Source organism: Mesocricetus auratus, unplaced genomic scaffold (assembly GCF_017639785.1).
Source record: "Mesocricetus auratus isolate SY011 unplaced genomic scaffold, BCM_Maur_2.0 Super-Scaffold_100676, whole genome shotgun sequence".
NCBI classification, from domain to species: Eukaryota; Metazoa; Chordata; class Mammalia; order Rodentia; family Cricetidae; genus Mesocricetus; species Mesocricetus auratus.
This window is the reverse complement of record NW_024429266.1, coordinates 148068186-148087527: the sequence shown is the minus strand read 5'-3', so window position 1 is coordinate 148087527 and position 19342 is coordinate 148068186. Positions and strand designations below refer to the sequence as shown.

General features: G+C 42.2%; 1 long non-coding RNA gene across 15 annotated transcripts in view; it reads right to left on the bottom strand.

Annotated features, from left to right (window-relative positions):
* Window positions 1-1120: 1120 nt before the first annotated feature.
* LOC106022832 overlaps window positions 1121-19342 on the bottom strand; it is a 32896-nt gene continuing 14674 nt past the window's right edge. For 14 of the 15 annotated variants that reach the window (XR_005873564.1, XR_005873560.1, XR_005873568.1 and 11 more), the window contains 2 exons: window positions 2194-2287; window positions 1121-1280 (listed from right to left, as the gene is read on the bottom strand). This is a non-coding gene — a long non-coding RNA (uncharacterized LOC106022832). Of the gene's footprint in view, window positions 1281-2193; window positions 2288-11521; window positions 11568-19342 lie in introns of all 15 variants that reach the window. The other variant, XR_005873572.1, reaches the window with a different exon arrangement.

The window sequence follows — 19342 nt, the reverse complement described above, 5'->3', positions numbered from 1 at the left end:
ATACACACACACACACACACACACACACACACACACACACACACACACCATGATCTTAAAATAAGAAAAAAAAAACTTTAAAATCTACTATTTGCATTCACAGGCTCTGATCACATGCATGAGTCTGAAGAATGCTACTCAACCCAGACAGAGCACTTGTTCAAGAAGACCGAACTTATCTGGTGCTCAGCACCTTGCATACAGTGTTTCACTTCAAGGTCAGCTTCCCTTCATTGTTTGTGGCCAGCAGCAGCTGTACAGAGATTACACAATTATATCTGGGTTTTTCTTCCATTTTAAGTCCAGGCAAGAAACTTCCTGTAACTAGAATTCCAGGTGTTAAGGACAGAATTGGAGCCCAGTGGAGTTATTATCATTCAATACCCCTTCACCACAGTATCCACAGGCTGGAGAAAGAGTCTGCTATAGTCACTGGGCTGTTTCTGTGATGCTGGGATGAAGCTCAGGGTCTTCACATGCCCACGGTCTTGACATGCTAAACTAGTGCTTTCTGCCAAGCTATGTCCCTGAGCTTGTCATTTGTTTATGAACAAAGTAGAATATTGTATTCACATGAGTAGGTGAGCCCTGTAAAGTAGTACTTTATGAGTGAGGGTCTGCATGGGAAGTTTACAGAGCCTTGCAAAGGCTGGAGCCAAGGATAGCAATCTCCTCACCTCAGTCCACAATACAACTAATTACAAGCCAGCAACTATAATACTCTTGACCACATTCAGAGATTAAGCCCACTCTTTGAAACAGAGATCTGCTATCTATGAGGATGTGCTCTTCAAAGAGAAGGAGGACATCTACATATGCCTCTAACCCTAGCCCTGGACAGCTGGAGAAAGAAATATAGAGTGAGGAGTGTGGAACCAGCCAGGACTTCACAGGAAGACTATGTCTCAAAACAATCAAAAAAGGATCCTATTTTTGCTTCTTCTTCAGTGAAGATTTAAACAGCTACCCAAATGAAAGAGGTGGAAAAGTGGAGAGAGAGCTCAGCAGGTAAAGGTGCCTGCCACCAAGCCTCATGACAGACACACATGCTGGTGGCACCAGTGAGTATAGGTTGAACACAACTGCATACACACACAAACACTAACAAAAATATAAACAATTGTTTTTAATACTTCTTTTACTTTTATGTGTGTGTGTGTGTTTGTTTGTAAGCCAGATATGTGTGGGTACTTGAGAAGGCTAAGAAAAAGGCGTTGAATTCCTTGGAGCCACTGGTTATGGATGCTGGGAATTGAATTCTGTTCCTCTATTCTCCAGTCCTAGAAAGAAAGAGGGGGAGGGAGGGAGGGAGGGAGGGAGGGAGGGAAGGAGGGAGGGAGGAAGGGGAGAGAAAGGAGAGAGATCAAAACTCAAGACTTAACCACTCTTGACATCTAAATTCTAGATTGAAAAGTTGTTGAAATTTAAATATTCAAATTAATAAATACATATAGTACTCAAAAGAGCAAGAAGTCATGTTTTATAATTTCAAAATAGGAAAGTATGCTTTTTCCTAAACATTGGTCTCATGGCAGAAACGACTCTAAGGGAAAACATCTGAATGCCTAAAAATGAAAATCTACAGGCAGAAGGTAACTGCATAAACAATGCTAAAAGACAAATGGGATAATTTATAGTTTGTGTGTGCTAATAAGCAAATCAACCAGAAGGCTGGGATGTGGCTCAGTGGTAGCATGATCAACTTTTTTTTTTTTTTTTTTTTTGGTTTTTCGAGACAGGGTTTCTCTGTGGCTTTGGAGGCTGTCCTGGAACTCGCTCTGTAGACCAGGCTGGCCTCGAACTCACAGAGATCCGCCTGGCTCTGCCTCCCGAGTGCTGGGATTAAAGGCATGCGCCACCAACGCCCGGCAAAGATGATCAACTTTAAGACAAAAATGGTGGGGCAGGCCTATAATCCTAGCACTTGTGAGCTGATACAAAAGGATCAATTCAAGGCAGCCTCAACTTTTAGTTTAAGGCAAGTTCAGATAATATGAGAACTCCATTCAACTTTTTATTGTCAAAGAAGTGAAAACCAGTACATGTGAAGCCCCGGGTGGATGCCAGCACTACAAAAATAAATCAGTCCTACTGGAGTGACTGTTTCAATTACTAGTCTAAGCATTTTCCTTAGCCTAACTGATGATCCTTAATAAAACCCCTTCAAATGGTACCATTATTACCCTCCCTTACCAAGAAGAATTGAAGGACACAGGAAGGTCTAGCAGGCTAGCTCCAAGTCACATTCTGAAGCATGGTGTTACCAGACCATGTCTCCAACTGTCACCTGGAGAACACATGGAAACACAAGATTCAGTGTTCTTAGAACCACAGGAAAACCATCAGGCATAGTGGTACCAGAACACCTTTAATTCAAGCACTCAGGAGACAGAAGCAGGTAGATCTCTAGAAGATGGGAGGCCAATCTGGTCTACTTAGTAAGTTCCAGGCCAGTAAGGCTATACAGTGAGACCCCGCCTCACAATCAACAACTTTGAGTGCACATATTTATCATACATGATACTGTGTTATATATGACATTTTCACACAAGTACACTGAATACTGAGCACATTCCCCACTTCTACCCTCCAACTTCTTACCCCACTCTCATTAGAGCCTTACATGTCATACATACATATATGATTATATATATATACATATACATATATAAAACCTAGAAACCACAAATAAAAAGAAAGCACAGCATGGTTTTGTATGTCTGAGACTAATTGGAGAAAGAGTGGCTTCAATGGCACTGTACACCCCAGGCTAACTCAGCTTGATCTTCTTCCATTTGTTTGGGATTTTCTGTTTGTTCTGTTTCAGTTTCTGAGACATCACCTCATGTAGCCCAGGAAGGCCTTAAACCTACTGTGTGCAGAGGCTAACCTAGAATTCTTGATCTTCCTATCTCCATGCCCTGACTACTAGGATTATAGCTATGTGCCACTTGAAAGTTACATTCTTGTGGAAAGCTGGCTCCATAAACTAGTGTGGTAAATGTGCATACACTTTAACTCTGCTGTTCCATTTCTTAGAATTTCTAAGGTGACAGTAGATACCGGTGTGTGTGTGTGTGTGTGTGTGTGTGTGTGTGTGTGTGTGTGTGTGTGTGTGTATGCACACTGTGTACAGAATATCGAAAATAAAAGTCACATTAACCACTCAATGCTTAAGCATCATGTGCATATGAGGAACTGTTTCAAACAGGTGCTGAGAAATACCTAAAATGGGGAAGAAAAACTATTTGCCTGGAGCTTGAATTCTATTGGAAGGAGGTAAGTAATAAAAAATGAGAAAAGCAGCTGGACAGTGGCGGCGCACGCCTTTAATCCCAGAACTTGGGAGGCAGAGGCAGGCGGATCTCTGTGAGTTCGAGGCCAGCCTGGTCTACAGAGTGAGTTCCAGGACAGTCTCCAAAACAATACAGAGAAACCCTGTCTCGGAAAACCAAAAAAAAAAAAAAAGAGAGAGAGAGAGGGAGAGAGAGAGAGAACAGTATGCAATGAATCAAACAGTATGAAATGTTACTGATAAAAGCAAGATGGAAGAGATACAGGGACTTTCAAAATATTAAGTGCTGCTGACAACATGAAATGAATCGATTAAATATTATGAAATAAATGCACCATGATGCACCACTCAGTGAAATATTTCAGCCATCTATTGCTGCATCCCACAAAGCTTGGTCCCAGAACCCTGACCAGGGGCACTTAAGGAATGAAGAAAGAACATATATGTACAGAAAATCTGGGTGAGGCAAGCTGCGCATTCTCTGATAGAGTTGCCCTGAAACCACAGAGACTTTATTTGGTATAGTGCAGGAGGGAAGAAACTAATCTTGATGGAAGAGTCTGTAAGACTCAGTCTCAGCTGTAAACATCAGGAAGGAAGATGCTGCAGTTGCTAGTTTTTGCCCACATTGATCACTAGTAAACATTCTAGTACTTGGACCAGAGGAGGAAGGCTAAACCCATGCTGAGCCTGACCCATATGAGGAAGGGCTTTCCAATTTCCCATGGGTCCAATGCTTTGGTCCTTGCCCATGTCAGCAATACACATTCACTCAGGACTTTACTGGCTCCTTATGATCTATTCTGTACTTGTTTACATGAAAGTTTGTTTTTTGTTTACATTTATTCATTATTTGTAAAACAGGTTCTCTCTACATAGCCCTGACTATATCCTAAAACTGGCTATATAGGCCAGGCTGGTCTTGATACTCACAGAGATCCTCTTGCCTCTGCTTCAGGAGTGTTGGTATTCAAGGCATGTGCCATGATGCCAGGCATGAAAATGTGTATTTTTTTTTTACAGATTTTTTTGTTTTATTTTATGTATATAGGTATTTTGCCTGCATGCATGTCTGTGTACCACATAGTGCAGTGCACTAGAAGATTAGAAGATGATATCTGGATCTTCTGGAGCTGGAGCTGCAGCCAGTTCTGAACTACCTTATAGGTACTATAGGAAATAGAAACTTACATCTTTGGGAAGAGCAACAAGTGCTTTTAAGGGCTGAGCCATCGTCTAGGCTCAAAAGATATCTTTAACAGTCAAGTTAAATAAGATCAGCTGTCAAACTAGACAGGTCCCAGTGCTGAGAGTGGGAAGTGGACATAGGCTTCCGCACCTAACCAAGAAGCTACCTGCAACACCTGCTTGCAAAGGAAAAATTAGTTTTCTCCAATGGAGTCTACTGAGTTTATTAACCACACTTCAGGTGAGCCTTCATGCCCAGCAGTAGATGGCAAACAAAACAAAGTATTTTTTAGACATTTCATTTCATACTGCTTAGTTTGGGCTGTTGTTTGTTGTTGTTATCATTGGGTATGTGGGGAGGACCTGGGAGTAGTTGGGGGAGGGGAAATCATGATCAAAATATATTGTATGAATTGTATTTTAAGATTTATTTTTCGGATCTTTATGAGTTCGAGACCAGCCGGGTCTACAAGAGCTAGTTCCAGGACAGCCTCCAAAGCCACAGAGAAACCCTGTCTCGGAAGAAAAAAAAAAAAAGATTTATTTTTATTTTATGTGCACTGTTGTCTCACCTGCATGTGTTTCTGTGTGAGAGTGTCAAATAACCTGAAACTGGAGCTATACAAACAGTTGTGAGCTGTCATGTAGGTGCTTGGAATTGAAGCCGAGCCCTCTGAAGATTAGCCAGAGATAAACCATCTCTCCAGCACTGTATTTTTATTTTCTTTTTTTGTTCCCAAGACAGAGTTTCTCTGTGTAGCCCTGGCTGTCCTTGAACGCAGAGATCCACCTGCCTCTGCCTCCCACGTGCTAGGATTAAAGGCATGAGCCACCACAGCCTGAGAAAAAAATTTTTTCAACTAAAAAAATAAAACAGCTGGGTGGCAGTGGCATATACACGCACCTTAAATTGCACCACTTGGGGGACAGAAGCAAGCAGATCTTTGTGAGACCCAGGACAGCCTGGTCTACAGAAGGAATTTCAGGACAACACAAAGAAACCCCGTCTCAAAAAACAAAAATAAAAACCATTTAGAAGTGGTGATACTTGCCTGTGATCCTAGCCATCAGGTGGCCCAGGCAGGAGGATCTCAAGTTTGAGGACAGCCTGGGCTACACAGCACAACCTGGTCTCAAAACACGCAAAACCACAGACAGGTCTGTGTTCACAATCTACTAATAGCTGGGAGAAAGGAAAATCCATAAAAAGGCAGAAATCTAACAGAGGTCTAGGCAGAATGCCAGGCCAGTGGCCCTCCCACCTCCACCATGTTCCAGAGGGGACTTAAGGGCAGCAAAGGTAAATGCCTTCAAGTCATTTCACAGTCCCCACACTACTTCCTCTTGCCAGAAGTCAGGCTGCTGAAGATTGAAGTAGGAAACTGAGGAAGGTGAAGGCAACCATCAAGCAATCTGGACAGGATGAGGAAAACAGGTCCCAGGAAGCACAACTCCCTGAAGATCCCTGGGGTCTGAAGCCCTGCCATTTAGCTCCTTATTCTTCCCCTCCTGAGCTCCAGATGCCTACAGGAAGCAGCAACAGGCCACAGCAGACCAGAGCCCCTCCCCTAGCACATAAGTATCTAACTCTGTGGTGGTGAGCACAAGTATCAAGCCTAGCATAACTGCTCCTATCTTCCCCTCCTCCATACAAAAAGGGGGGACGGAGAGAGGAAGGAAGGGAAGAGGAGAGAGAGACATACAGACACTATTGTGAAAAAAAAGTTAAGGGGTTAGTGAGACATCACCAAGCCTGCCAACCTGAGTTCAATTTCAATCACTGTAATCCACATGATGAAAAGAGAGAACCTAAACAAGTTGTCCTCTGACCTCCACGCACATGTGTACACACATACACAAATAATAATTTTTTATTTAAAAATGAGATTAAGGATATAACTCAGTAAAGTACTTGCCTAGAATACATGAAACCTTGAATTCAATCCCCAGCACCACATAAAAGTGGGCATAATAGCAGCCACTTTTGTTTGTTTTGTTTTTGTTTTTTCCAGAAAGGGTTTCTCTGTATTGTTTTGGAGGCTGTCCTGGAACTCTCTCTGTAGACCAGGCTGGCCTCAAACTCACAGAGATCCACCTGCCTCTGCTGGGATTAAAGGCTTCACCACCAATGCCCGGCAGTAGTCACTTGTTAATTCCAGCGCTTGGAAAATGGAGACAAGATCAGAAGTTCGGGTCATCTTCAGCTAAACAAAGTACACAAAGAGTATAAGGCCAGTCTGAGCTATCTAAGGCTCTGCCTCCAAAAAGAAAAGAAATGAAAGAGAAGAGAACAAACAATAAAACCTACTGGGGAGGCTGGGCAGTTGGTGGCGCTTGCCTTTAATCCCAGCACTAGGGAGGCAGAGATAGACAGATCTCTGTGAGTTCAAGAGCAGCCTGGTCTACAAGATCTAGTTCCAGGACAGCCTCCAAAGCCATCCTGTCTTGAAAAAACAAAAAACAAACAAACAAACAAAAAAACCTACTGTGAAAAATGACAAAAATCACTCTACTCTACTCTAGGCTATTTACTGAACTTAAAAGCCCAAGGCTCATCAGGGTCTAGCTACTCTGCTGACCATTATTTACACAGGCTTGATTTAGGAAGAGAAACCAGATTCTCCCAGGCTGTGAAACAGAAGTCTCTATGTAGCTCTAGACCAGGGCCTCCGGCCCTATGTGACTTCTGCTCCCTTCTGTGGGCTTTCAGTAGGGACAGACAACAACAATGCAACCAGGCCTCCAACACAGTCAGCTGGAAGAAAGCGGCTACTGAGACAGGATGTGAGTTAGAAGGTGATATCAGAGAAAAACCAGGCACAATTCACTTCTTTGGCAGAGTTTCTCTCCCCTCTACTGTCTTTGTTGAAAATGTACACACTAAGCAGATATCATGTTCATTATTATAGGATAAAATCATGAGAAGCTTCCTTTCTTCAAGAATTCTTTCCAGACTACAGAGATGGCTCAGCAGTTAAGAGCACAGCCTGCTCTTCAAGAGGTCCTGAGTTCAATTCCCAGAGACCACAAGGTGGCTCATAACCATCTGTAATGAGATCAGGCAGACATGCTGGCAGAATATTGCATAATAAATAAATAAATAAATGAGTGAATGTTGTAAGGAACATTAAAAAAATCCAATAATGGTGGTGCACATTCTTTTTTTTAAGAGTTATTAATTTAATGTGCACTGATGTTTTGTCTGTATATATTCTGTGTGAGGGTATCGGATCCCCTGGAACTGGAATTACAGACAATTGTGAGCTGCCATGTGGGTGCTAGGAATTGAACCTGGATCCTCTGGAAGAGCAGTCAGTGCTCTTAACCGATGAGCCATCTCTCCAGCCCTGGTGGTGCACACTCTTAATCCCAGCACTCGTGAGGCAAAGGCAGGCAGATCTCTGTGAGGGTTTGAGGCCTGCCTGGTCTATATAGAGAGTCCCAGTCAGGGCTACATAGACTGTGTCTTAAAGACAACAAAGACACTTTTTGCTTTGATCCCTCCCAACCTTTGGCTCTTACAATCTTCCCAACCCCTCTGATATGATGGTCTCTGAATGAGTTGGGCCATGCTGTCTGATTGTGTTATTTTTTGTTTTTCTTTTTTGTGCATAGATGTTTTGCTTGCTTGTATACCTGTACATCATGTCCATGCAGTACCTAAGGAGGCAAAAAAAAGGGGGGGGGGATTGGATCCCTGAGACTGGAGTTACAGACAATTGCAAGTCACTATGTAGATCCTCTGGAAATTAATCTAGGTCTTCTGGCAGAGCAGCCAGTACTCTTAAAAGCCATCCCCCAGCCCTAATGCTGAAGTACTGGGATCAGAGGTGTGTACGTTCCCTCCCATCTAGCACTCTAGCTTATATGCACGCCACCTCCAGGACAAGCCCCTGCCACCCTTCTATGGTTTCAGGAAAATGATTCAGCGACTCTAGACAATCAAGTTAGGTGGCTCATCCTGGTAAGCATAATTACCAAAAGTGATCAAATAACATTGACAATAAGCTAAGGCCAATTCTAATTAAAGACTATAAGCAAATGTGCAAATAAGTCAGAAAATACTTTGTACTGACAAGTGCTATGCAAAGAATAAGGTAGTATGGGGCAGAGAAATGACTCAGCAATTAAAAGAACTTGCTGTTCTTACTGAGGACCCAGATTTGGTTCCCAGCACTCACACAGCAGTTCACTGTAACTCCAGTTCCAGGGGATCCAGTATCTCTTCTTGCCTGAAAGAACACTGCATGCACATGGTGTTATAACATACCTATAAGCAAAACACTCATACACATAAATAAAAACATTTTTAAAAAGAAGAGGAGGAGGAGCCAACAAAATGGCACAGATGGTAAAGCTACTTGCCTCCAAGCAAAATGACCTGAGTTCGATCCCTACGTCCCAAATAGTGGAAGAAGAAATCCTGAAAGCTGTCCTCTGACGTCTATACATACTGCTATAATGGTGCGCACACATGCACGCCACACACACACACACACACACACACACACACACACACACACACACACTGAATGAATGAATAAATGTGAAAAAAACTTATTAAATCAAAGTTTAAAAAGGACAAATAAAGTAACAGACAGACAAGTGTATGGTGACTCATGGAACCCTCAGGTAGTCAGGAAGGTCTTTAAGGAGATGACTTAAAAACTGGGCTCTTAATGGAAGAAGACAAACCGAAGAGAAAGTTTTTTAGTTAACTAACACTATAAATGGCCAATGGAAATACCACCGATATCCTTTCATTTTAGATTTTTCAAGATAGGGTTTCTCTGTGTAACAGCCCTGGCCATCATGGAACTACCTTTGTAGACCAGACTGGCCTCAAACTCTGCCTCTGCCTCCTGAATGCCGGGATTAAAGGCATGAGCCACCCCTTTTTTTATTTTATGTGTATGATGTCCTTGCACCATGTGCATACAGTGGCCACGTGGACAGAAATGGGCATCAGATCCCCCAGAACTAGAGTTACAGGCGGTTGTGAGCTACCATGTGGGTGCTGGGAACAGAACCCAGGTTGTATGCAAGAGCAGCCAGTGCTCTTTTATTTTCACAATATTTTATATTTATTTAAGCACTTGGTATGGGATAGTTAGAATAGTTTTAAATGTGTGCACTAAGTGAACTTTGTATTTCTTAAACATTTACTCTTCTTGGGGTACCAAAAAGCCTCTTCAATAAAAACTGCTTAATTCATAAATGATACCTTGGATCTGTCTCTCTGAACTCCTATATCATTTATAGTCTCCATATAGCCCATTGCAGCTTTTCCTTGTGCCACTCTGTATGTCTAAGACATGTGGTCTTCAATCGATGAAATATGAAGTCATCCCTATTGCACCTAAGCTCTGATAGTCACTCCTCCCTTTCTGTTCACTAGTAGAATTTATTACAATTTCTAAAGGTTTGTTTAATTTTTAATGTTGTGCATGTGTCTGTTGTGGTGATAATTTGTTTATACTCTAACAAATAAAGCTTGCCTGAAGATCAGAGGGCAGAGTTAGCCACTGGTTAGCCATAGAGGTCTGTATAGACAGACAGTAAGTGATATACGGCTGGGCAGAGAGAAGAATATAAGATGGGAAGAGACAGAGCTCAGCCTTTTTGTTCTAGAGATTTCATAGACTTAAGAACTCTAGTGGCTTAATCCCAGCACATGGGAGGCAGAGGCAGGCGGATCTCAGTGAGTTCCAGGACAGCCTCCAAAACAATACAGAGAAACCCTGTCTTGAAAAACCAAAAAAAAAAAAAAAAAAAAAAAAAAGGAACTCTAGTGACTGGCCACTCTGCTTCTCTGTTCTTTTCAGCTTTCACCCACTAACACCTGACTCTGGGTTTTTATGATTAAGCCCAATTAGAACTCATGCTACATTATCTGTGTATGCACAAGTTAGTGTGGGAAGCCTAGATCTGGAGTTACAAGTGGTTGTAAGCAGCCAGAATAGATGCTAGGAACCAAACTCATGTCCTCTGCAAGAACAATCAGCAAACACTCTTAATACTAAGTCATATATCTAGTTCCTTTGTTACAGTTCCAGATACAATATTCTTTTTTTGTTGTTGTTGTTGTTTTCTTTTTCTTTTTCCTGAGACAGGGTTTCTCTGTGTAGCCTTGGCTATCCTGGAACCGGCTTTGTAGATCTGCCTACCTCTGCCTCCCAAGTGCTGGGATTAGAGATGTGTGCCACCACTGCCCTGCTTTTAAGTACAATATTTTTTTTCATTTTATTTTATATGCATTGGTGCTTTGACTGCAGGTATGTCTACATTAAGGCATCAGATTCTCTGGAAGAGGAGTTACAGACAACTGTGAGCTGCCATGTGGGTGCTGAGAATCGAACCTGGGTCCTCTGGAAGAGCTCTAAGTGCTCTCAATAGCTAAGCCATCTCTCCAGCCCCCCAAGTACAATATTCTTTTAAGGACACTCAATTTTTAAAACCTCAAATGCAAAATAAGATCAAAAAGTTTGACAATGCAAAATACACAAAGTAAATTTAGCCTGCACCTGACACAAAGTAAAATTAGCCTGCACCAGAAGTATGGTATTTCCCTCCAGTTCTCTCAGACTCCAGGTTTCCATGCCAGGAGGGCCTCTGAACCTCACTAGGACTCAGAGCAGTCTCAAAACAACAGAAAGTCAAGCCTGGAATCAAAGACAAAGCCAACTATAGGTGACTGCATCGCTACCACACATCACTCTAAGCACATTACACAGTGTTTAACCTGATAAATTAGAAAACCAAAGCATAAGGTAATGGCAACAAAAAAGGCAAGATCTAGGTCCAAGAATACTGAGATCCCATTCTGGTATTTGATAGTGATCAAACCAGGAATTTGAAGAAAGGATATCTAATAGCAGCAGGGCTTGGTTATCAGACGATAGTGCACCAGAAAGCTCATCATGAATGCAAGGTATCTGGGCTGGTGATGGAGCTCAATGGCAGACCACTTGCCTAGCATACATGAGGCCCTGGGTTCAATTCCTAGCACTGAAGAAACAGAAACACACATACACTCACCATTAAGAACACCCTGTGAACAACTGGAAAACACTGAGATCAATGCCTAGGAACAGAAAACCAACACTTAAATTACAATAATCGTCATCTAGAACAAACAGCTTCAAGTCTCTCAATAGGAAAGTGGTTAAATAAAACAAAGCATTATCCATTATGAGTAACTATACAATAGCCAAAAAGAATAAGCGACTATTTACTAACATGGGATACCGCCAATGCCCATTCTTTGTTGTTTTATTTTGCTTTTGAGCCTTGTAGACTTGCCTGACCCAGAGCTTGCTATGCATATCAGATTGGTCTTGAACTTAGAGAGATCCAGCTGCCTCTAACTCAATCAGTGCTTGGATTAAAGATATGGTTCCACCACAGTATCTGAAGGGCCATTCTTGAGACAAAAAAGGAAATATCAGAATGATACATAGCATCTATATTATTTGTGGAGATAAAATTTAAAGATGATTTTTTTATCCTTAAAATGGGAGAAGGAAGATTGCTATAATCCATGTAAATTACTGAATTCCAAGCATGCTGATACTTGTGGTACTGGGGATAAAGTGTTTCACCACTCAGCTGTACTCCATCCCCAAGGAGAATGAGCAGGGGAGAGGCTACAAAGGACACCTGCTTCAAATACTGCACTTCCTATCCCTCCCACCCAACTTGACCTTCATGGTTGCATGTGTTCACATTTCCCCACATCTGACCATAGCCTCCCAAGGCCATATTCTCTCCTGAATCTCTGGGCCCAGGCTAGTCTTGACTAAAAATCATCCACTGGGGTCACTGAATGTGGAAGACAAGGGAAGACATGCAGCATCCAGAACAAGGAGCAGTTGGCACTGTTCCAGCAAAAATCCCAAAGGAGAGACAGATTCTATGGACTAAAAGCAGTTCTATAATGCTAGAAAATGATTCAGGGGCAACCCAGTGAGGTCATGTGGTGACCCAGTCTTACTAGAAGAGTTAAGTGAAATGCTATGCTCTGGTGGGAGGTTTATGGTGAAGGGCAAGGACAGCAGAGAGGCAGAGAGAGGCCAGAGACTTGGACAGAAAGGAGGTGAGGCGGTCCTGTGGATGAGACAAGAAGTTGAAATAGAACCTTTTGTAGCAAAGCATGGTGGTGTACACCTGTAATCCTAGCACTAAAGGCTGAGATGAGAGAATTAGGAGTTCAATGGGGGATGAAGAGATGGCTCAGCAGTTAAGGGCACTAGCTGCCCATCCAGAGGTCCTGAATTCAATTCCCAGCAACTACACGGTGGCTCACAACCATCTATAATGGGATCTGATTCTTCTGGTGGGCATAAAGACAGAGCACTCATATACATAAAAATAAGCATTAAAAAAAAAAAGAATTCCAATTCAAAGCTAGTCTGGGCCAGCTACACAGAGAAATTGGTGTAGGGCACTAGGGGTGAGAGATGTCCTCAGGAAAGCAAGGCTGAGGTTGTGCAGCCCTCTGGCGACTGCACTCTTAACTTTCAGCTTCCTGAGCAACAAACATAATGTATTTGGTTGTGTTTTCCTGGTTACCCAAAGAAATGACACTACCCAGATCTTACTCAATAGCTGATTCATCACCTCTCTCATCACAAGCTCACATACCAGCTGGCTCTAGAAAAAAACAAACTGGTGTGAGCTGTCAAAGTCCTCTTGAAATTGACCTCACCCTGTAGAGCAGGTTTCATTTCAAAACTGAAAGGACTGAAGGCCTGGGGAAATCCAAAGCTCAACAGACCAGGAACAGGTGGTTCCCATCAGTAGAGTCCCAGGCTGGAACTCAAACAGAAACCAGACCGCTGATAAGACACGGTTTATGGTGTCTGTCTCCAAGCTTTGGCAGTTGATTAGGTTGTCCTGTATTTACAACAAGACATGATCACACTTATCCAGCTCCAGGCTACTCAAAACCTCTATTCTCAAAGCTAAAGCAATTATGTGGTTTTATTGAGTTTGAGAATTATAAGGTAGATCCATTAGCTGGCACACCAGAGCACAGGAATCCTCAATCTTTCACATGGGCCATACCTTGAGTTAAAAAAGTTGAATCTTCTTGATTCCTCATGAAATGCTGGCAAAATTCGTGTCTCAGTAAAAACCTTTCAATTTATTCCTAATGACCCCTTGCCGTGGAGTGACTGGAGCACTGGAGCACAGCTCAGCAGAAATTATGTGCTTGAGGTTCATCGTGGCTAACTATGACTCAAGGCACATCACTTCACTTTTCTGGGTTCAGTTTCAGTCTCCTTACCGATAAACATAAGGAGACTGGAAAGCACCAAGAAAAGGCTTATGTTCTTAAATTAGGTTTACTCTTAAAAGGCACACCTCAGCACTATGGTAAAATTCAAGGTGTAGATAAAATTCACAAGGTCTGGTGTTAACAAGTTACTGTTTACAAAGGACTAAGGAAGGACCAACACAGTCTACTGGCACATGCTGCTTGGTACTGGATGCCTCATCTGCATCTCTAGAAACCCAAGATGCCAAAACGCTTCTGACTGTGATCAGAAGTCAAGAATACTGAATGCTGTGAAGACACCATTCACACAGGGCCAAGTATGGTGAGATATGCAGATGATTCCAACACCTGACAGGCTAAGGCAGGAAGATGTAAGGTCTGAGAGACCAGACTACTCAAGTGAAACCCTGTTGAAAACAAAAAATCAACTCAAAAAAAGACATCAAGGTTTGGAGAGATGCTCAGAGACTAAGAGCACTGGCTACTCTTTCAGAGGGTCTGAGTCCAATTCCCAGCAAACATGGTTGAGATCTGGTCCCTCTTCTGGCATGCAGGCATGCAGGCAGGCAGAACACTGTATACATAATAAATAAATCTTAAAAAAAAAAAAAAAGAGCCTGGTCTACAGAGGGAGTTCCAGGACAGCCTCCAAAACAATACAGAGAAACCCTGCCTCCAAAAAACAAAACAAAACCAAATGAAACAAAACAAAAAAAGACATCAATGCCCCTATGTTAGCATTATTAACAATAACTACATAATGCAAGCTAGGGCTCTCTAGTAGAATACTGACCTACCATTCATGAGGACCTGGGTTCCATCCTTAGCTCAAAGAGAAACAAAATTTTTTAAAGTTAAAAAAAAAAAAAAGGAAAGGAAAGGAAATAGGATAGTGAGGAGGTAAAGGGGGAGAAAATATAAATCATACTACAAAATACTATTCAGTCAATAAAAGTAAACTTTTTAATAAGTTTGCAACAACATGGACTGAAGCAGGGGATCATCATGTTAAGTGATTCAAGGTAGGCACAGAAAGCAAGCACTGTACAATCTCCTCATACATGGAAATAAGGAACAATGATCTCATGACAGCCAAGAATGTAATCGTAGTCAAAGACTGGAGAGAGATGGAGGAAGAGGAGTGGAGAGGTTACAATTAGGAATATGCAGTTGGGTCATGCTATGTCAAAAAGGAAGGCTACAAACAGTAATAATGTGTCATATATTCAAGAAGCTTAAAGATGGAGCTTGAATGTTTTTTAAGGTTTTGTTTTGGGTTTTTTGTTTGTTTGTTGGTTTTTTGAGACACAGTTTCTCTGTGTAGTTTTGTAAACCAGGCTGGTCTCAAACTCACAGAGAACCACCTGCCTCTGCCTCCTGAGTGTTGGGACTAAAGGCAACAAACTGCTGCCTAGTCTGGTTTTGTTTTTTTGGGGGGAGGGATTTATGTGTGTGTGTTTTTTTCAAGACAGAGTTTCTCTGTATTGCTTTGGAGCCTCTCCTGTTCTGGAACTTGCTCTGTAGACCAGGCCAGCTTCCACCTGCCTCTGCCACACCCTCAGTGCTGGGATTAAAGGCGTGCTCCACCAACACCTGGCTTTTTTGGTTGCTTTTTTACCACAAAGGAAGGATTAATGTTTGATGGAATAGGTGCTGTTTAGCCAATTTTTTTGTTTGTTTTTTGTTTTCGAGACAGGGTTTCTCTGTATTGTTTTGGAGCCTGTCCTGGAACTCGCTCGGTAGACCTGGCTTGGTCTTGAACTCACAGAGATCCACCTGCCTCTGCCTCCTGAGTGCTGGGATTAAAGGCGTGGGCCACTAACGTCTGGCCTATTTAGCCTAATTTAAACAATCCACAATGTACAGACATGTGAAAACATCACACCGCCCCCAAGAAATATATCTAATTTCTGTTTTTCAGTTTAAAAATTAATTTAAATTTTATTATTTATTGGGGGGATGCTATGTAATGTGTATGAAGGTCAAAGGACAGCCAGTTCCCTTGCGACCATGTGAGTCCCAGGGATCCCTTTCTGAGCCAGCTTTCTGGCTTCCATTTAAATTAAGTCACATACACTTATTCCCCTCTTCTAAGAAAACTACTCCAACAACTTTTTCAAACTAACATTTAAAACTAGAACAAGGCTAAGAAAGACAAAGCATATGAGGAACACATCTCTTCACAGCACCTAAAATACCTTTCAGTGAGGTAAACTTATGTCTTCAGACAGCCACTGACACAGAAGTCCCTGCTGCTCAGGTCTGTGAGTTGCTCAACACCTAGTGGCCTAGTGAAGTAAATGCAGCCTGCCAAGAGTCCAAATAACTTCCAGCCATTTGTGATTTTCTCTAATTCACAGGAGAGCCTTCAATACAATTCCCTAGCTTCTGTGAAACTGAAGACTTCACCTCCATCCATTCTCCAAGCTAGGAAGGACTGCACATATTCCCAACTCATTCTCCAAGGTGAAAAAGGCTTTTTACCTTGGAGTAAATAATGACAAGAAATGATATAAATCTACTGGGTTGCATCTGTAAAGTACTTAGAGGTAAAAGAGCTTTTGTGCAGGTTGACCCAAGTGAAAGCAAAACAAACAAACAAAAAAAAAAGGTTATGGGGAGACTACAAGTGGGCCTAGAGACAAGCAAGCTAAGGCTGTCTGTGGAAGATGGACTAATCCTGTGGGGTTCCAGGTTACCCTAAATTTCGTAAGACGTCTCAATTAAATTTCAACTCAAAATAAAATATAAAGCCTGGCATCACGGTGACCCCATGTACTCAGGATGCTGAGGCAAGACTATAAAAGCTGAGCAGCAGGATCAACCATGTCTCAAAAAAAGAAAGAGAGAAATAATGTTTTGTTAGTGAGAACTATTCAACAATATCACCAGGATATTCAATATCCTAGGACTATGTATGGAGGCGGAGGCAGGAAGAGTAAGAATTTCAAGCCAGCCTGAGCTACATAGCAAAACCATCTCAAAAATAAAAATTAGGAGAAGTAGTAAAGTGATGCCCTTCCCTATGAGTGTTGGAACAGAATGGGGATGGGCGTCTGTCAAGGGAGGGTAGAAAGCACGCCTGCAGCAGACGGAAGATCAGGGACAGGTTCTTCCAAGCTCTAAACTATCATCATCTCGAACTAAAAAGTCACTGACAATACTAAAGACTCTCTCTTCTGCTTGTTTATCAAGATACCCCAGGCAATATAACCCAGCGGCTAGAGGCACAGACCTGACACTACAATATTAGCAAATGTGAACACATCACTGAACTGCTTTCCTCAGCTTTGTTATCTGCAAATTTTGTTTGGCAGTCACTACTCTCATAAGATTACTATGAAGTTATAGGACACTAGGTAGGTACTTAAAACTGCACTCCACACACACATGAAAAGGTGCAAAACCAACATTTTGAAAAGAAAAGGTTGCTTTAGGCCAACCTTACCCAAGCCTCAACGAAAATGTCCCTGGCTGTTGTTGACCAGAGGCTGAGTTCCCTTGGCAACTGGCCTCAAGAAAGAGCCAGAGCTGCTGTGTTCATGGAGTACTCATCCCTTGCCCTGAAAGTTGGCTTCTTCTGTGCGCTGAGACAGCTACCTTTGGCCTTACAAGTGCCTCACTCCAAATTCAGGTGCCCAGTAGTGCTATCCTCCTTTTTATGGCAAGTCAGCATTCAAAAGCACCTCAGAGACCCTCTAGACCCACACTTTCCTTAATACATGAGGGTATGAAGGCTAAAAGAAAGTAATATCTTATGTATAAGTTGGGGTAAAGTCAAGCATAGTCATAAGCACTTATTCCTGGTGGCCAAAATTTTCTCATTTTTCAGGAAAAGAAAAATGGTGACTTTAACCCACTGAGTCATCTCTCCACTCCTTATTACCTCTTAAATCACACAGTCATAGAACCTTTTTTTTTTTTTTTTTTTTTTGGTTTTTCGAGACGGGGTTTCTCTGTATTGTTTTGGGGGCTGTCCTGGAACTCGATATGTAGATTCACAGAGATCCGCCTGCCTCTGCCTCCCAAGTGCTGGGATTAAAGGCATACGACACCAACGCCTGGCACATTTTTTTTTTTAATTTTAGATTTTTGGTTTTTTTTGGAGGGGGAGGGTAGATGTTCAACTCGTTAAACAATGAAAGGAAGAAAGAAAAGAAAAAGAAACTTTGTAAATACTGGGGAAAAAAACTAAGAAATCAAAAATAAGTCGGGGGGAAGGGGGTGGTGGGGTGGAGACAAAGGCCTTTATTCCCAGTACTTGGGAGGCAGAGGCAGGCGGATCTCTGTGAGTTTGTGGCCAGCCTGGTCTACAGAACAAGTACCAGGATAGGCTCCAAAGCTACACAGAGAAACCCTGTCTCTAAAAACAAACAAACAAAAGATTAAAAAGAAAAAAAGAAACCAAAAATATTTTACTCTTTAGCATTTCAGATATGGGGTGTTCAATGAGCACTACACTTTCCAAGGGGGCAGGCAGCAAAGTGCAGGGATCTGGAGCCAGAACACTTTGCTCAAACCCCAGCTCTACCACTAACAGTATGTATGGCTCTAAGTGAGCTTCCTAACTGTCTTCAAAAATAAAAAACAAGGCTTAAGGATTAAAGGAGATAATTCCATGTAAAGTTCACACCAGAGTTCTCAGGGTGCACAATGATTGCTCTGCTTCTCATCATTACTAATTGCTTGTGCACTGTACTTGGTCATGCAATTTGCATGCCACAACAACGTGCAGAGGGAGGTACTATTACCATCATTCTACAGAACAGATCAAGGCCACACAGTTACTGGTAAAGTTGAACCATCTATATAAGAGGCTTGCTTCCAGAACCTAGGTCCCCCAGTCTTCAACTTCTTTGCCTCTCCAAGTACCAACAGCAAGTGGCTATATGTTTAAACAAAAGCAACTATTCCATAAAGTAGTCAGTTACAAGGTCTGGTCAGCCTTTCTTACGACAGCAGCTATCATCGCCTCTGCTAGTTAATCACACTTTCATTGAGAGAAAGTGATAGTTTGATCTTCTCTTGCTCTGACCAAACACTCTGAACAAAAACATTAGGAAGAAAGTTTATTTAGCTTCTACTTCCACATCACAGTCGATCATCTAGGAGAGTCAGGGCAGGAACTCAAGCAGGAGCTACAGAAGAACTATGGAGGAATGTGCTTGTTTATACATTTGCTCATACTCAGCTAGCTTTCTTATACAGCTCAGGTCCACCTGTCTAGGGATAACACTGCCCACTCTGAGCTGGGCCCGCTCCCATCAATCAAGACACACTCTCACAGACACAGACACAGACACAGGTCAACCTGATTCAACTGTGGTACCCTCATCCCAGATGATTCTACTTGTGTCAAATTGAAAATGAAACTAACCAGGACACCCACCTAGGTATTTGGGATTTGGTACTCTATTCCTTCATCTACAATACAAGAGCCTTTAGTCCCAGCACCCTGGAGGCAGAGACAGGTGGATCTCTGTGAGTTTGAAGCCAACCTGGTATACAGAGTGAGTTCTAGGATAGCCAGGGCTCCACCGAAAAATGCTGCCTAAACCCTCCTCCCCTAAAAAAGAAAC